The 17158-nt window shown below is 48.1% G+C and overlaps 1 protein-coding gene across 5 annotated transcripts in view; it reads right to left on the reverse strand.

The window, feature by feature from the left end:
* DPP6 (dipeptidyl peptidase like 6) overlaps positions 1-17158 on the reverse strand; it is a 1079206-nt gene that overhangs the window by 39975 nt on the left and 1022073 nt on the right. The window lies entirely within an intron of this gene.

Consider the following 17158-nt stretch of genomic DNA (forward strand, 5'->3'; position numbering starts at 1 on the left):
CTACTGTTCTCTCTGCCCGAAGTCTCTGTCCCCAGACACTGGTGCAGCTTGTCTTTGTCTTCATTAAGTCTCTGCCCACACGCCTCCTCCCACCACTGACTGGAAGAGGCCCCTCCACGACCGTCGGCCCAGCTTCCACCTCCCCCTGCTGCCTGTTCTTCACAGGGCACCACCCGTACCTAACGGCAGGACCCTCTAGTATGCATTTTCAGTATTTGTTCATTGGCCCTTTCAACTGCCCTAGAATGCAAGCTCTAGAATTTATATGAACAAATTCTGGAAATCTGTCTTCACTGCCATTACTTCCAGCATCTAGAAGAGCGTCTGGAACACAGTTGGGGCTCGATTACATATTCGTGGAGCGAATGCTGAATGAATGACCACAGAACACACAGGACGGTGCAGGGGAGGCCGCCCCTTCGGCCCTGGTGCACTTGGGAGAAAGAAGAGACACAGGAAGTGAAGGCTGCCGGAGGGCAGGTGTGCAGAGCAAGATGGATGTGTCCTGGGAGCTGCGGCCCTGGGGCTGCTTTTCCTCTGCCTCAGGCTGGGGTCTCTGGGACGCTATGAACTCCCAGGGATGGCTGTATCTAAGCTGGGGATACGTACTATTTGGGCAGCTTTGCGGGGATCATCATCAGAACTTCCTGCCCACTTCCAAGGGGCCACATGACAAGTGGCTGAGTTGAGAGCCAGGGGACCTGCCATGGATCTCACCACAGTGAGGCTCAGAGCCGCCCCCCCCCAACCCCCGCAGAGGCTGCAGAGTGGACATCTTAGTCCAGCATCCCGAGAGAATGTGGCAGAAAAGCAGTGCAGTCCGAGGTACCACGGAAAGGCAAGACGGGCTGGTCCAGCCCGGGAGCAGCCCCCGGCCCGGCTGAGCTGAGAGACAGACTGTGGTCACAGCAGCTGTGGACCCGAAGCCTGTCCCCTACCTGGGACTGGGCCCACACACTATCCAGTGCACGTCCGAAGTCCGGGAGGTCCGAGGCCTCGTCTCCCCGACCACGTGACCCTCCCCCATTCACCCATCGATAGGATTGCCCAAACAGAATGCAGCTTAGCCAGTTATATTTGAATTTCAGATAGACAATATATATTTTTCAGTATAAATATACCCCATGCAGTACTGGGACTTACTACTAAAAATCCATTTGTTGTTTACCTGAAATTTAGTGTTACTGGGTGTCCTGTCTTTTTATTTGCTAAATCAGGCACCCTTGACCCAGGGACGGAGAGGGGCCAGCAGTGATGTGAGACTCTGCATTTAACCTAAAGGGACAGCACTCACTGAAGGGGATCTAAGCATTGGCTGTGGGTTTAAATTATAGAGTCAAACTAAGTTTTCTGGCTTGAAAATCCATTTCCCCATGGGGCACTCATGTGGAAGAACAGATCAGTTACTGAGAAATAAAGAACCTGCATCTCTTTTCTCTGCACATTTCAGGGTGAGTAAATTTGCAAACAGAGCACATCCTCCATTCTTATTAATAATGTAAACAATTATTATTTGTTTAGTGCCTACTATGTAAAAGGCACTCTGCTAGGTGTGTATATGAATAATTTCTAATCCTCTCACCAGCTCTACAAAGCAGGTGCTTCTAAACGTATTTTACAGATGAGAAAACACAGGTTTCAAGAGCTTTATGTTTTTTTGTCTCAGCCATACAATAACGAAGTTGCTGAGCCTGGATTAGTCCCTTCTTATTTTTAAATCCATAAACTTGATAAATGTTTCTAAAAAAATTCAAAAACTACAAAAAGGAATAAAGTGACAAGTAAAAGACCCTTCTCACCCCACTTTCCAGAAGTAACCTAAATGTTTCTAAAATGTCCTAAAATGTTTCTCTGCATATAAGTGGTCAAATTTACACATAAGCAATTATTTTAAACATACAAATAAAAAATATAAAAAACCTTTCATGTAAATATGCAGCTTTATCAGATCTTAAGGTTATACCATATTGCCTTACTTTTTAAAAATAAAACAGAATACACAGATTTTTGAGGTCACCTGCGTGCCCTGCCCTAATCTCAGTCTGCTCTCTTTCCAGAGGTAACTGTTATCTTGGAGTTAGTATTTATTATTTCTCTGCATATTTAAAAGATACCTTTGCCACATGGTATGTGTTCACAATAACATATATGCCACACACAGTATAATACAGCGTACCTCAGTGTAGCATCTTTTAGATTGTCTTAATATCCAGTCTGACAATAGCAAGAGAATGAAGCCAAATGCCCAGAGGATGAGTGAACACAGCCACTGTGGAGAACAACTGAGCAATGGCTGTGAAACCTGAAGATCCCTGACACCACCAGACGGTCCCACCCCTGGGCCACGTCTCAGAGCGAGCCCTGCACACGGACACGAGGAGGCAAGCGTGCAGTAGATTGTTCTCAACAGCAGCTAGGTCTGAGCCACAAGGGCGGCGCTAGCCATGGGCAGGGCAGGGGATGACTTAAATGCAGTCTGTTCACCCAGTGGAAGATCGCAGAGCACGTGAAATAAGTAGAAAGACACCTATGAACATGGGCAAGTATGAAAAATACCACGTTGCATGAAAACAACAAGTTGCAGAATGGTAAACACTGTAACATACAATGATGTAAATAATTTTCACAAGCTGTAAACCTTCATTTTTAGCAGATGTATAGTATTCCATTACATGGATATACCGTATTTCTTTGGTCCACTCCCTACTGATGGATATTTAGGCTGCTTCCTTTTGTTTTTTTGTTGCCATAAACACTGCTGCAGAAATCCCTCTAACATACATCTTCACACACAGGGAAGACTGTGTTGGTTAAGCTAGTTACTGGTATTGCAATTGCTGTGTTAAAAGGTTTTATAGCTGGTTTTCACTAAATAAGCTTGTGGTTTCAAACACAAAACCCCCAAGTCTCAGCGCTTTAAAACAACGACAGCTTACTCCTTGCTAATGTTACATCCTGGTAAACGGTCAGCTGCGGCTGTGCTGGTCCTCCTCCAGGATCTGGGCTGAAAGGGTAGCCTTCATCTGGAACGTACTGCGCTCGTGGCCAAAGGAAATGAGAGGGGAGCTGCAGAAACGCAGCGGCTCCTGAAACACCCTGGGCCATAGTTCATGTCCGCTCTGGTGCCTTTGCCAACGGAGCCGGAAAACCTCTCGGCGGGGGGGGTGCGCAGGTCACGCACGAGGGGAGGGTGGTTCCAGGGGGCAGACAGGGGACAAGGGCATTAGCGCCCCAGGCAGAGACCCTGGACTCCAGTGAACACTGTCTCCTCGCCCTCCAGCTAAGGGTGGATGGGGGTCTATGGTATAACTTAAAAAAATGTGTTGTATTTTTTACCGCTCTAATGGGCAAGTATTGTATCTTGGTATTGCTTTAATTTACTTTTTTCAACTTTTGAGTGGAGTTGGACAACTTTCCGTGTTTGACATCTGCATTTCGTGTGTGTGTGATTGCAAACTTCCCTTTCCCATGCAACGTCCACTTAAATTGCACTGTTACTTGTTCTTATCTTATTTAGGAATGAGATCTTTACCGTGCTGCTGCAGACTTTTCTCCTGTGTTATTTCTAATTTGTGCCTCAAAAAGGGTCGTAAGTACCAATGGTAGCAACTGTCATGCTGAATTGCACTTTCAAAAAACATAATCGCTCCTGCGTGCACGCACGCACGCACGCACGCACACACACACAAGAATCCTTGGGCTGGGGATCTGAGTCATCCCAGAGCCTGTTCTGAATCTGGGAATCAGTGCCCTGAACAAAATGTTTGCTGAATAGATTAACAGCTCATGAAGGATGACTTCCCAAGCATATACTTGGCCATCATGCGTCAAGGCAGCGAAGTTAAATTCAGCTAAAGAAGGAGCCCCGAAGACCATTCCCATGTCCTGTGTTTTACAGTTCAGGTCATTGTTTCCCTGCTGATACTTAGCACCCACCCTGCGTTTCTCTAACCACCAAGGGTAGCTGTCTCCACTTACAGGATCTGAAATTGTGTGTGGGTATTGTTTGAGAGCCACATCACAACTGTGCCATATTCCCTGTTATTTTAATACAGAATATTCTTTAGAATAGCCAAACAGAGACAACACAAATAAAAACTATACTTAAAGAGGACACAAAACAAAAGTTAAAAAGCAGCCCCCATGTATAATTTAAATCGATTGATTATAACCTAATCCCATCCAGTTATCCAGACCCTCCTCTGGGAGCTGGGCTCCCTGGGTCCACAGCCATCATGGTCCAGAAGCTGGGTTCTCCCCCTCAAACTGCCGTCACACGAGCTCCTCTGGCCCAGGTGGCCTCGACCCACTACTCTGTGTGAATTTTAAGATCACCCATCATTGTGAGATTTCTGTGATGTTTGGGCTCCTGAAAATTGGCAGATAATTTAGGAAAACACCAAAATCTAAACGTTTCTTATAAGAAATGAAGAAAAAGCAGGAGATTCCCAATTCAGAGTAAAATATTTGGGCTTTGTGATACTTTGACCAGACCTGGGTTAGTGTCACCCAGGATTTCTGTAAGAAGAGAAGAAACATGCTAAACACAGGAACAGCACACACACGATTTCAGGGAGCTTGCAACATTTAAAGGGGAGCCCTCCAAACTCATTTTAAACAATTAAGGATACTTTTAACTAATGAGACTTTGGAAGGGTTTCACCACCGAAGTTTTAAGTTGGTATTCTTTACTTTTCTTCCTCTTCCTCCAAACGATCTCATGTGCATCTAGCCAACAACTAACTGATTAAACGCGTCGTTCTGAAAGGTAGGAAGCTTTTGTCCTTTTGTCACTGCTGCCTGTAAGTCACTCCCTCTCCATCATCCGGGCACAGACCATCACGGCCCAAATCCGGGAAATCATGCTTTTTGTTTGCTAGATGGTCAGAACCTGACAGCACTCTGCTTAACGGCTATTCTTCTGACAACTCCTATTCATAGTTTCTTCTTACTTTGCATGTAATTCAATTCAACAAATATGCACTGAGATTCTGCCATGTGCAGGGCACAGTGCCAGGTCCAGGGGACCCAGGCAGAAGCAGACAAAGTGTCTGCCATCAGGGAGCTCAGAGTCTAGTATAGGAAGACAGCCACGCACCCAAGCAGGCTTTGACGACTGTCGCCAGGCGAAGGCGGACCGTGGGGACCGGCACGCTGACCCCGGGGCTGAGGACGCGGTCTGGAGACCTGCTCTGGTTCCAGCCCTGCCGCCAGCTGCTTTGCGGTTCCGGCCAAGCGACTTTTCTTCTCGGGGTCCCCAATGTGGAGTATGGGGTGGCTAAGGTCTATTCTTAGTAAGAGGAACAGAGGTTGCAGCAGAAACGACGACACCACCGCTCTGGGCTCCTATTATGTGCCAGACGCGATGCTGGATGCTGGGGCGTCGCCGCCTCACTTCACCAGCTCCCGGAGACGGGGAAGCCTACTCACAGAGATTAGGATGCTGTGATCGGAGCCTCCCCCGAGACGCAACATGGACCTCAGGCAGGAGAGACGCTCTACCCCTGTGCCCAGCAGGAGGCACTGTTCTCAGCCCGAAGTGGAAGGCGAGGCGGCGGGGGATGATAGTGAGGATGGAGAAGCAGGATCGCTTTTCTCTTCCTTCTCAGCAGCCCTTCCAGTGTCCGCATGTTTTCGGCTAGTCTTAGGATACAGGATATGCTTTCAAATAAGAGCATATAACTCTATGGCACTGTAGATGCCTCTGTCAATTAGGTCATGGATTAAACACCTGATTCTCTGTGTGTTCGCCTACGGACACACTCTTACGCACACGCCCCTAGATTCGTGTGAGCACGCACATATGGACACATACATGTAGACAGAAAAATATTTATTATGATTCTCTTTGCCCCCTCCTAATATCTCTTAAGTCCTTGGTAGGTAAGTGTGTCTCAGCTGGTGTATACCCTTGTTCAAACTGAAATGCAGAACTGCATGAAAACAGTTCTATTTGCTCAGCCTTTGCTTGCAAAGACATAACTGCAATAAAAGCAACATTTGGCCTTTTAAAAACTCTGGTTAGCAACAGAGACTATTCTGGCTCAAGTTAAAAATCTGACTTCTGAGTTTATATTGTTCCCGAGAGGGAAAATAACCATACTGAAGCAAGCAAATTTACAACCAACACATAAGGTACTTTTGGTCAATAAAGACCCTGCTGCCAGATGGGGGAAAAATTCAAATAACAAAAAGAAAAGCTTTGAATGACACAACAGACTTGCAAACAGACAATATTTAGTTTTGTGTCTCTGGTTTCCAGTCCCATTCATTTCAGAACATTAACTTACACCCGCCTGAGTGGATGGAGAGATACGACACTTCCAGATGAGAATGAAGGAATGAAAAAGGACACAAACCGGAAAAGAAAAAAGTCATGAGAACAAAAGGAAGTTCACCGAGACAGTGCTCGTCCTCACTGCCCTCATCTGTATCCTCAGAGGACGTTTATGTGACAGATAATCCTCACCAGAAGCTACACTCATGGTGTATAAACAACGGAGACACGGGCGCTCTGGCCGTCACTCCCCGAGCATCTCTCGAGTGCTGATGAACAGTTTCGAAGCCCAGCGGCCAGCAGGGCGAGCGAGAGGAGCGCTCTGGCCAGGGCAGACGACGGGCCACGGCCCCGCCGGGCATGGCATCCGGATCTTTTCATCTGCCAGTTCATGAATTACGTATGCCCGACGCACAGGGTTTACACGTTGAGGTGATATTATCACACCAACAAGCAGGGTGCTAGCCGAGCTACTGGAACTACTGCAGGTAATTAAAATATCTGTTCCAAAGACATGATTTCCTAGTCAACACAGCAGACGGATTTTGTGGCTGTTTGACTTTGAAACCTCGTATGGCTGACATCAAACCTGGGATTTGGGGGTTCCCCTGCCACACCCCGCAGCACTGAGTCCAATCCAATTTCACGTGTCCACTTGAAAGCAGTCGTACTTCCCACGCAGCAGGGTATGTCGCGTCACTCAGTGGGGTTCACAGAAATCAGGGGGTGGTTTTACAGGCTCACAATGGTGGTGAAAAATGTCACACTAACCTTTCCAGTCACATGTACCCTCTTCCTCTAGAAATTACATGTCACGCTTTGGGCACACGACAGGCATTTTAATAAGAGAAACCACCCCAATCATAAAAAGGGGGCCTCTGTATGCTCCCCAAAGTCAGCTAGTATCTCCCCAAAGTCAGCTAGCTAGCACCATAGAAGTGCTAGGTTTTAGGAACTATCTGCCTTCAAGCTACAGCAACACTTCTGTGCCCCGTATGTATCACCCTGGGTGAAGTGTTTAGATGTTTAGCGTAATTCACAGAACACAGAGCATGAAGGAAGGAGCTTAGTTTTATTAATTTTGTGAGAGTAGGCAAACTACAAGAGAACTAATGAAACATACACTGGCTGTTGCATTCATCCCTCTGCATGGTTGAGCTGGGATCTGGGCCAGGGTGAGATCGAGGCTCTTCTGAGTACACTTCCCACAGCTCCTCTATTGTCCTGTCTCTCAGAACTGTGATAACACTTCTCATCATCTGCCGACATTGTGATCCAGGAGTTCTGTCATGAATTTCAACCCACGTAATTAAGTTCTGATTTGAGTTCTAATGATACACTATGTCTTATCTTTTCAACTATACGTGGAGCTTAGGAACCTACTTTATACAACTCTGTACCCCACACAGGAAAATGTACAGTGTCTTATTCATAGTAAGTGGCCAATGGCTATTTGCTGATTAAACGAAGGACAAAGCATTCATGGACAGAATGCATACCCTGGGAAACTGTGAGGTTGGTGCAGTCAGTTCAGAGGCTGTGGCCTGTTCTCTTGAATAACCTCAAAGTTGCCAATTACCTGTTTTAGAAGTTAGCTCTGGTTTTTAAAAAGTGCAGAAGATCACTTAGAGCTTAATTTTGTAATTGAAGGTATTTTAAGTTTGGTGATTACAGCAACTGTCAACATTCCAGCCTACTATAAAGAAAAGAAGTAGATTCCTTGAGAGCCTGGAACATGAAGATCATATTATAAGGAGGACCCTAAATTCTTCCAAGCTATGTCCTCTCATTGGAATAAATGGTTCAGCTTCCTGAGAAGAATGGTACTTATTTGGATGTACAAATTATGGCGTGCAAAGAAACGAGGCTCCTTTTTATAATCCCAGTGAGGATGGGCTACATCTCAGGTCTTCCTTGCCTTTGAACTTGATCAAATCTCGACACAGGCCAGTTGGAAACTAAGGAGGCCCGCTGGTCTGCCTCCTTCTGCCCCCTGCTGACCACCACTCTGTGTCACTGCCCAGGCTGCCTGCGGTCGTCCCCTTGCCCCTCACGGTCAGCCCACTGAATAAAAGCAGGAGCGGCTGGCCAAGCACCGGCTGTGTGTCCTGAGGGCAGAGCCTCAGTTCTCAGTGCACAGTCTCTGAGGCGGGGATGCCACCTGCCTGCGGGGTAATGGGGTGACTAGGAGCTGACCCCCTACGGCTCCTGAGAGGTGGGCACTGCCTGAGATACACAGAGAGTCCTGCTTTTCTTCTTGGACTCAAGGTTGTAGAACAAACAGATCACATCTCTTAAAGGGAAGTAATTCCACACTCCACTCTCTCAAACCACCACATCCAATTCCTCAGTAGGTCCCCTCAACTGTGCCTGCTAAAGCGTCTCCTGCCCCCTCCCATTGCCATGGTAACGTTCTCAGCGCTGCCCTCCTCACCGCTGCCCGGGGATCCCCACCCAGTTCTGACCTCGGCACTCTTCTGATTAACACCCTTGAGTCACTTGCCATTGCCCACAGGATAAAGCTGAGACCCCCCGGCACGAAATATAAGACCTTCTCAGACCTAATCTCCTATCACCCAACACACACCTTCCAAACTCGTTTTCTGAAGAGAAGCTGTGCTGCTTCACACGCTTGTGCCTGCTCGTCCCCCCTCCACAGTGCCCCGCCCTCCTGGCCTCCTCTAAACCTCTGCACAGCCTTCAAGGCTCAGTTCAAACATCTTTTCTCTGACTATTCCCTCCTTTGTGGCACCAGTATGATAATAATAATAAAAGTAAAAATAGCAACAATAGTTCATAATTACACCATGATCACCATGTGTCAGGCATTGTTTTAAGTGTTTTACACACAGTAACTCCTTTAGTCTTTAAAGTAACCCTACGAAGTAGGCACTATATCCCCGTTTCACAGATGAGTAAGCCAAGGCACAGAATTGCCTGTGGTGTCGCCAGGATCGACACCAGGCACAGTCCATCCATTTGGCCGCTGGTGTACATATATTTCTTAATTACAAAGCACAGTGACCCTCAGTGTTCATCGTAGCTGCATCGCTGGCTAGCTGAGTGGAGTTGAGCAGGTTACTGTAATTAGCTGGTCCTGGGTTTCTCCCTCTTCAAGAGCTGCTCTGAGGACTAAATGACGACACACACAAAATGCCTAGACTATGCCTCGCACAGAACGATATAGTCAAGGAGCTATTAACATCCGTTCACCCGGTGGTCACACTGCAAGACGACTGGCGAGGGGTTAGGGAGTGACAGCCTGGGCTCCCAGGCGCTGGGACGGTTCTTGCGCAGGAATCCGCTACATGATGAAAAGCCTGTTCTTGGTCAATGTGCCACCTGCACCATCGCAGCCCCAACACACGTGTTCCCTCGTCCCCAGAGCTCCCAGCTGAGCGGTGTGGGCCACAGTCTTCAGAATGGTCCCACGTTTGTGAGATGCTGAAGATATGCGCGGCCCACCAGGTGTGTCAGGCACAAGGAGGCACCTCTGCTCTCCAAATGCAGCCCAGAGCCTCTGACTGTCCAGACCTGCTTGTCCTTCAGGGCCAGCGGGAGGGTCCTTCCCCGGGCTGTCCTGACTTTGCCGTTTCCACCCCACTCCCGAAGGCACTGAGCTGCTGTCCCGCACCTTTCGACTCACTGTCTCTGTCTTATCCCCACAACTGGGTTATTAAGCATCTGAGGCAGGACAAGGTTGTGAGCACCTTGCAGAGAAATCCCCCAGAAAGCGGCTTCAATAAGCCAAACACACTTCCCTGTTACGCGTAGGCTCTTGGTACAACTGATTTTTATTTCCTTCGAGCAGACTTTTCTTATGACCTAAACTTTGCCCCACATTTCTGTAATCTGCAGTACGAGGTGACAGGACGGGACTGGAGATTTTCCTGGGAGCCTCTCAAGGCAGCCGTTTCCACTCGGGGCGTCCCAGTAAGTTTTCTTTTGAAGAAGAGGCTCCATGACTCAAAACGCACTGGAGAACATCTGGATTAGAGGATCTTTCCACTCCCTTCTGCCCTAACATCCTACGAATCTAAAGACATTCCTGACACCCTCTAGCTAGAAGTCAGTCCTCAGTTCTCTGAATTACTTAATAATTGTTTTACTGCTTTCATTATACCGACTGCTTCGGTCTTGTATTATCGTCCTCATGAATATGTATCATCTCAGCCAACTAAACCCCAGGGCCCCGAGGGCAAGGATGGTGTACCACAGCCCACTGGGCCCCCAGTCTCCTGCACATGGAGGACCCTGAGTAAACGTTTTAAAAAATAAATGAACAAATGCAGAAAGTGTAACAACTCCTGGGGCGTCGTAGGGCCCATGTAAATATAAAAGTTTTACTTTCTTTGCGTTGGGATGGAAGTGGTGGAAACAGAAGTGAAAAAAAAACAAACACAGATGTTAGAACTTGAGAAAGCACTGTTCCAGAAGACTTCACCAGTGGGAAGAAAAGGGCAAGAAATGAACAATAATACTCTCACAAGTACAGCAAGTTTTGTGTGTGGGTGTGTGTACCTGTGTGTATGTGTTTGTGTTTACATGCATGTATGCGACCATGTGTGTACATGAGTGTGTGCATGTGAATGCGTGTACATGTGTGTGAGTGTGCATGTCACTGTGAGTGTGTGTGTACTCTGTCCACAGATGTGCCCACACCAGGGCAGGGCTCCTCATTAAAACTCATCTTTTAAAATTTTTCTGTTGTTAAAATAAAATCTCTTCCCCCAAGTTCCTCATTTTTTATGTCACTGAGCAATCTGGAATACTTTAAACAAAATGAGTGACACCTAACACCACAATGAAATATTTTATAACACCTGTGTGAACGCCCTGCGAAGAAGTAGAAATGTACTTTGAACAGACACGCGAGTGACACTTTTAATTAATTTCCTGTTGCTGTAGCAGCCGTGCTGTTGAAGTGACAGGAGAGATTTCTCTCTTACACACCAGCCTCCTAACTGAGCACTGCTTGTATCTGAAGGCCCAGACACCAGGTGGGCTGGGACTGGGTGAGACGGAGTCTGTGTGCTCGGAGGGGAGCGCTTCCAGAAGAGGGAGACGGAAGCAAGTGAGCCCAGCGCATGATCTCCCTCAGCCGGGGCTCCTCCCTAAGAGAGGTGCATCTTCCGAGTCAAGCTTCAAGGCCAGACACCCTTCTGAGAGGCCCCGGAGGTGCAGAAACGAAGCTCACGGTGATTAACTAGAAGTGGGGCCCGGAGGGCAGGCCCAGCTGGCTTTGGTACACCCGGAGTAAAGGGAAGGCTTGGAAGATTCTGTGGGTCTCAAGGCGCCCCTCAAGGGCACACACCCCCCCCCCCCTCCACGGCCGGGACGCAAACAGCTTTCAAATCACTGCCACCTCCAGGGGTAGCTCTCTCAACACGACAGTGTCAGCAGGCATATTGGATGAATGTTGAATTTACCATTTTTCATTGATTCTAAGACACCATCAATCGCAAGATGAACCGTTGCTTTCGTAAGACTTTACAGAGATTGTAAGATCCATCCTGACTTCAGAAAAATTCTAATTGTGGGAAGTATACCTTGGAAGCAAGGATCCGGTATTTCACACTCTCTCTCCCAGTTCCAGCTGCACCAGCATCACCTGGGGGACCTGGACCAGCAGAAGCTGGTGGGCCCCACCTCAGAGTTTCTGATTCCTGCGTGTGTGACGGGTCTGAGAACTTGCATGTGTCATGACTCCGCGCCCCACGCTTTGAGAACAGCTGCTCTAAGGCAATAATTTAAAGCAAGTTCCTGTTCAGTGCTATTGTGACTTATCATAAAAAATATATATTTATCTCTGTCCACAGTTCCTGGCACATAGCTCCTAAAACCCTTGTAATTTCCTGTATTAGGGCAATAAGGCATCTTCTGTAATACCCGCTTTTTGTTCTGGGTTCCTGAAATAGTTTCAGAGCCAAAAAACAGAGAGATGGGTCTTTTGATATTCATAACAAGCCCCTTTCAACCACACCTGGATTTATATTACTGAGGCGACTTCTGGGAAACCCCAAAGGATGGAGACTTTGCAGGAAAACCAACACGATTAGAGGCTCTGAAGTTTCAGCCCCACTCGCAACCTCTCTGGAGAAAGGGGCTGGAGGCTGAGTCCAATCACCAATGGCCAATGATCGAACCAACCACGCCTGCGAACTGAAGCCGCCACAAAGCCCCGAAAGGACGGGGCTCGGAGAGCTCCCAGGTTGGTGAACAGGCGGGGGTGCTGGTGGTGGGGGGAGGGTAGCATGCCCAGAGAGAGCAGGGCAGCCCCGTGCGCATTCCCACGTGCCTTGTCCCGTGCATCACTTCCATCTGGCTGTTCCTCTACAATAAGCTGGTGATCTAGCAAGTAAACTGTGTGTCTGAGTTCTCCAGCAAAGAACTGCTCTAGCAAATTAATTAAACCCAAGGAGGGGGGTCTTGGGAACCTCCAATTTATAGCCATTCGGTCAGAAGCGCAGGTGACAGCCTGAACTTGCAACTGGCACCTTAGGTATGCCCTTAGCATGTGGGGTCTGATGCTACCTGCAGATCTGATGTCAGAAGTGAACTGACTTTGTAGGACATCCAGCTGATGTCCCAGAATTGCTTGGTGTGGGAAACCCCCAAACATCTGGGGCCCGGAAGTGTCAGAAGCGGAGTGTCCCTGTGGGTAGGGTTAAGAGCGGAGCTGCCCCCAGGAGGAACATTTTCCTTTACGGTCGGCCATCAGTCAGCTGGGATTTTAGGTAGCTGAGGAAGGGTTTGGGGGGATATGCAGTGGGGACTGTGTCAGTTCCCCAAGGCTACCTTAACAAAGTCCCACCAATTCAGCGGCTTAGAAACAACAGACGTGTATTGTCTCAGAGATGTGGGGGCTGGAAGTGCGAGATCAAGGTGTCAGCAGGGCCTGTAGGGGAGGATCCTTCCTTGTCTTTTCCAGCTCCTGTGGTGGCTGTCAGCCCTTGGGGCTCCCTGGCCTGCAGACTCATCGTTCTGAGCTCTGCCTCTGTTGTCACAAGGCATCTTCTGCCTCATGTGCCTGTGTCTCTTTTCCTCTTCTTATAAGGACACCAGTCATATTAGATTAAGAGCCTGCCCTGCTACAGAATGACCTCATCTTAATTAATTACATATGCAATGATCCTATTTCCAAATAAAGTCACATTCTGAAGGACAGGGGGTTGGGACTGTAACATATTTGTTGGGGGGGGGAACAATTGAACCCACAACAGGGACCTAGAGGTGGATCCTAGTTTGTCAGGAAAGCCACCCATGGTACATGCTGACCCTGTTTGTGTAAGTCCTTGGCATCCTCCCTTCCCCAAGGACACTCTCCTATGTCTGACCCAGGCCAAATTTCAAGACACCCCCGGGCCAACCAAATACAGCACAGAAGCAGGTCACTATCAGAACAACTCTCCCTGGCGGCTGTGCCTGCACCGGGATCCGGGCACGTCCCCTCATAATCTCAGGCTGTAGATCACACCAGAGAAAAAAGCGGGCACTATCCAGGTTCCAGGCCCACAAATGATGATCATTTCTGCAATGAACAGATTAAACTTTACTTTTTAGCCCTGCACATCATGATCCCACAGTAGCAGTGTAGACAGGGGTTAGTTAAGAGCAAAGACTCAAGTCTTGTCTGAGCTCTCCCACTTATAGACATGCAAGCCTGGTTTCTGAAGGTCCAGACCCCAGCCGAGATCTTCAACATCTACTTTGGCTAGTTTTGAAGGCCACCACTGTTTCTTGTACCCAGAAAGTAAATAAAAATTATTTTTCCACAGATATGTTCAGTAATAAACTTTGGTCATTTTAGTCTAATTTTTGTTCAGATTGGAAACTTAACAGCCATTATTAACTGACCACTATGGAAATTTATGCTGCCAGTCGTCAGAAGCAAGAGGTGAAATTTCCCTCACTGCAAGGAACAGGTGAGAATGATGGAAGGCCCCACCTCTGAGGTACAAGGTCAGAGCTAAAGGGACAACAGCAACAACATCACCACCACACCATCACCATCAACGGCATCAGCAACAAATACAGCACCATCATCATCATCAACAACAACATTATCATCACCACCACCACCACCATCAACATCGATGTCATCAACATCATCATCATCAACACCAACAGCATCAGCAACAAACACAGCACCATCGTCACCATCATCATCAACACTATCATCACCACCACCATCACCAACGCTATCATCACCACCACCACCATCATCATCAACAGCAAAGACAATACCACCATCATCATGATCATCACCATCGTCATCACATCTTCACTACCACCAACAGTACCTTCATCACCATTATCATCGACATTATCGATGACGACAATAGTGCCCTAAGTGCTTTATAAATAATAAATAATTTAAACATGATCGTTACTGTCTGTCTCTTTGGGCTGTCGTAATACAGTACCATAGACTGGTGGCTTATAAAGAACAGAAATTTCTTTCTCACAGTTCTGGAGGCTGGAGGTCCAAGTGCCTTCTTTCTGTGTCCTCACAGGGTGGAAGGGGTGAAGGAGCTCTCCGGGCTCCCTTTTATAAGGGCACTGATGCAAATCATGAGGGCTCCATCCCCCTGACCTAAGCACCACCCAAAGACTTCACCTCCTAATACCATCACCTTGGGGGTTAGATTTCAATGTACGAATTTGGGGGGGGGCATAAATATTTGATCTATAGCAGTAACCTTACAAGGCAGGTACTATTATTATCCCAATTTTATAGATGAGGCAGCCGAGGCACCTCCTCTTGCTTCCTTCTTCTTGATGAAGGACCATCTGCCTTTTTTCTCCTTCCCATTTTTACCGGTTACCAAACACTCCCTTTCTGGGCACCTACAGCACTTACAGTGTTTCCCAACTTGCCACATCCTGCCCTTTATTGTCCCCCGTTGGTTGGATGTGTTTGTCTCCTCGATGTAAGTTCCAGAGCACAGGGACCTGTAGCTTTGTGCTCTGACAGGTTCCTGACCATCACGAGGGTGGGGCAGCCTATCTCTAGCAGAGGCGCTTGGCAATGTCAGCTCACTCTCTCTCTCCCCATGCTCCTCTGCCCCCCTGGCCAGCTGTTAATTCTGCAGACTTTGGGCTACTTGAGGGCAGCCTTTCTCTGTCTTCCTCACGTTTGCATACCCAGCATTCAGCCCCGCGCCTGGCACTTAGTGGGCATCAAAGGACTCTTTGCATTGGACGGATCAGCCCTCTGTGGCCCCACTGGGTGGTCTGACATATTCAGACAAGATGGTATGACTTACACACGTCGGAGGAGACACCAGGCACAGGAAATTACCAGTAACTCCGACCCCACCGCAGTTCTAGGAAGAGCACAGATTCACAGGGCTGCAGTGCTCTCTTGTGTCTGGGGCTTCTCCAGGGCTCAGTACACTTAGGTCTGGGGAGGAGATTTTGGTGGAGAGCAATCGGCAAAGAAGTTAGCTTTTCCCAGCGCACCAGAGGGGGCAGATGTGGTGTCACAGGCACCTGGACCATGCAGACACTGATGACAGAGCAGTTCTGGTCCTGGCTCTGCCCTAACGAGCCGTGGGCCTGGGACAAGGTGCACGCGGTGCCCAAATATTCTCATCTGTCAAACGGGTGGTGGCTTTGCTGGTGGGAAGGGAGAGGGGGAACTGCTGATGTACAGAACAGCATCCAGGCTCTAAATCCATGCATTTTTGTCAGCTGGAGCCTCCAGGAGCCTGTAACTTCCCCAAGGTCGAGGACGGTGCCTCATCCCAACGTGGACCGTTGGCTCAGGCCAGGTCCGGGGCTCAGAGCTGGAGAATTCCTCTGGCTCCCCCGCCCCAGCACACAGCTCTGACCCCAGGACGTGACATTTCTGTCAAGCGCCCTCCTGTAGGCACGAGCCCCGCGGGCAGGAACCCTCCCGTGTTGTCTCCTTTGTAGCTCCTCCTGAGCCACATGGACAAGTGAGGCGGAGGTCGGAACCCGTCTTAGGGGAGTTCGGGGGAGGTGAGGGTGCAACGACTCTCCTGAGGGGTAAACCAGGCAGGGCTTCGCTTTTCCAGTGAGATGGATTGCATCCTACTTTGCAAAGCCTCCTAATAAATTATTTCCCATGCATTTAATTTGTGATAAAGAACAAACATAATGTGTTCGTATTTTTTTGTAAAGTAATGTCCAAATCTCCTGCCAGCAGCTAACTTTACACTGTGAAGTTCCCTGATGCTCTGGTGCTGAGAAGGCAGAGGTCAGCTCCCCGAAGGCAGGAGCCCGAGAGGGGACCTGATGTGGGTCCGAACGTGCAGTTTAACGAGCTGGGGTGACAAGAGGCTCCCAGCTCTCTACCATCCTTCTTGCCCTGAAAAGGAAAACTGATAAAACTAATAAAATGCACCCACTCATACTAAGTGGAAAAAGTCTAAACTGAACTTGTGAGAAGTCTCATTTCAAGAGATTTTTTTTTTAAAAAAAGAAAGAACGTTTTGCAACTTTCTAAGCAATTGCTACAGGCTGAAATGAAAACATAAATCAAACAGAGATAAGCACAGAAACACAGAGAGGATGTTCAGAAGCAGTTTTCTTAAACAGAATCAACATCCCTTCAGCAGTCTTTTTTTGTTGTTTTGTTCTTTCAAGAAAGATGTTTTTTCTTTTACAATTTCTGCTCAGCTCTGCCTACATTCTCAGTAACTCTAAATCAGGGGCGCCTGGATTTCAGAGGCTTTATTCTATACCATCAAGGCATTTATGTCAACCAGTGAGTGAAGAAAGCTTCAAAGTATCCACAGAGACCACTCTGAGTCCCAGGACCTGCTTCCTGACTGTGATGTGACAGCCTTTGATCCGGAACCATCAGGAGCGTTCTCTTCAGTGGGTATCATGGATTACTCTCATTGTGTCCTG

The sequence above is a fragment of the Balaenoptera musculus genome, chromosome 9, assembly GCF_009873245.2.
Source record: "Balaenoptera musculus isolate JJ_BM4_2016_0621 chromosome 9, mBalMus1.pri.v3, whole genome shotgun sequence".
NCBI lineage: Eukaryota > Metazoa > Chordata > Mammalia > Artiodactyla > Balaenopteridae > Balaenoptera > Balaenoptera musculus.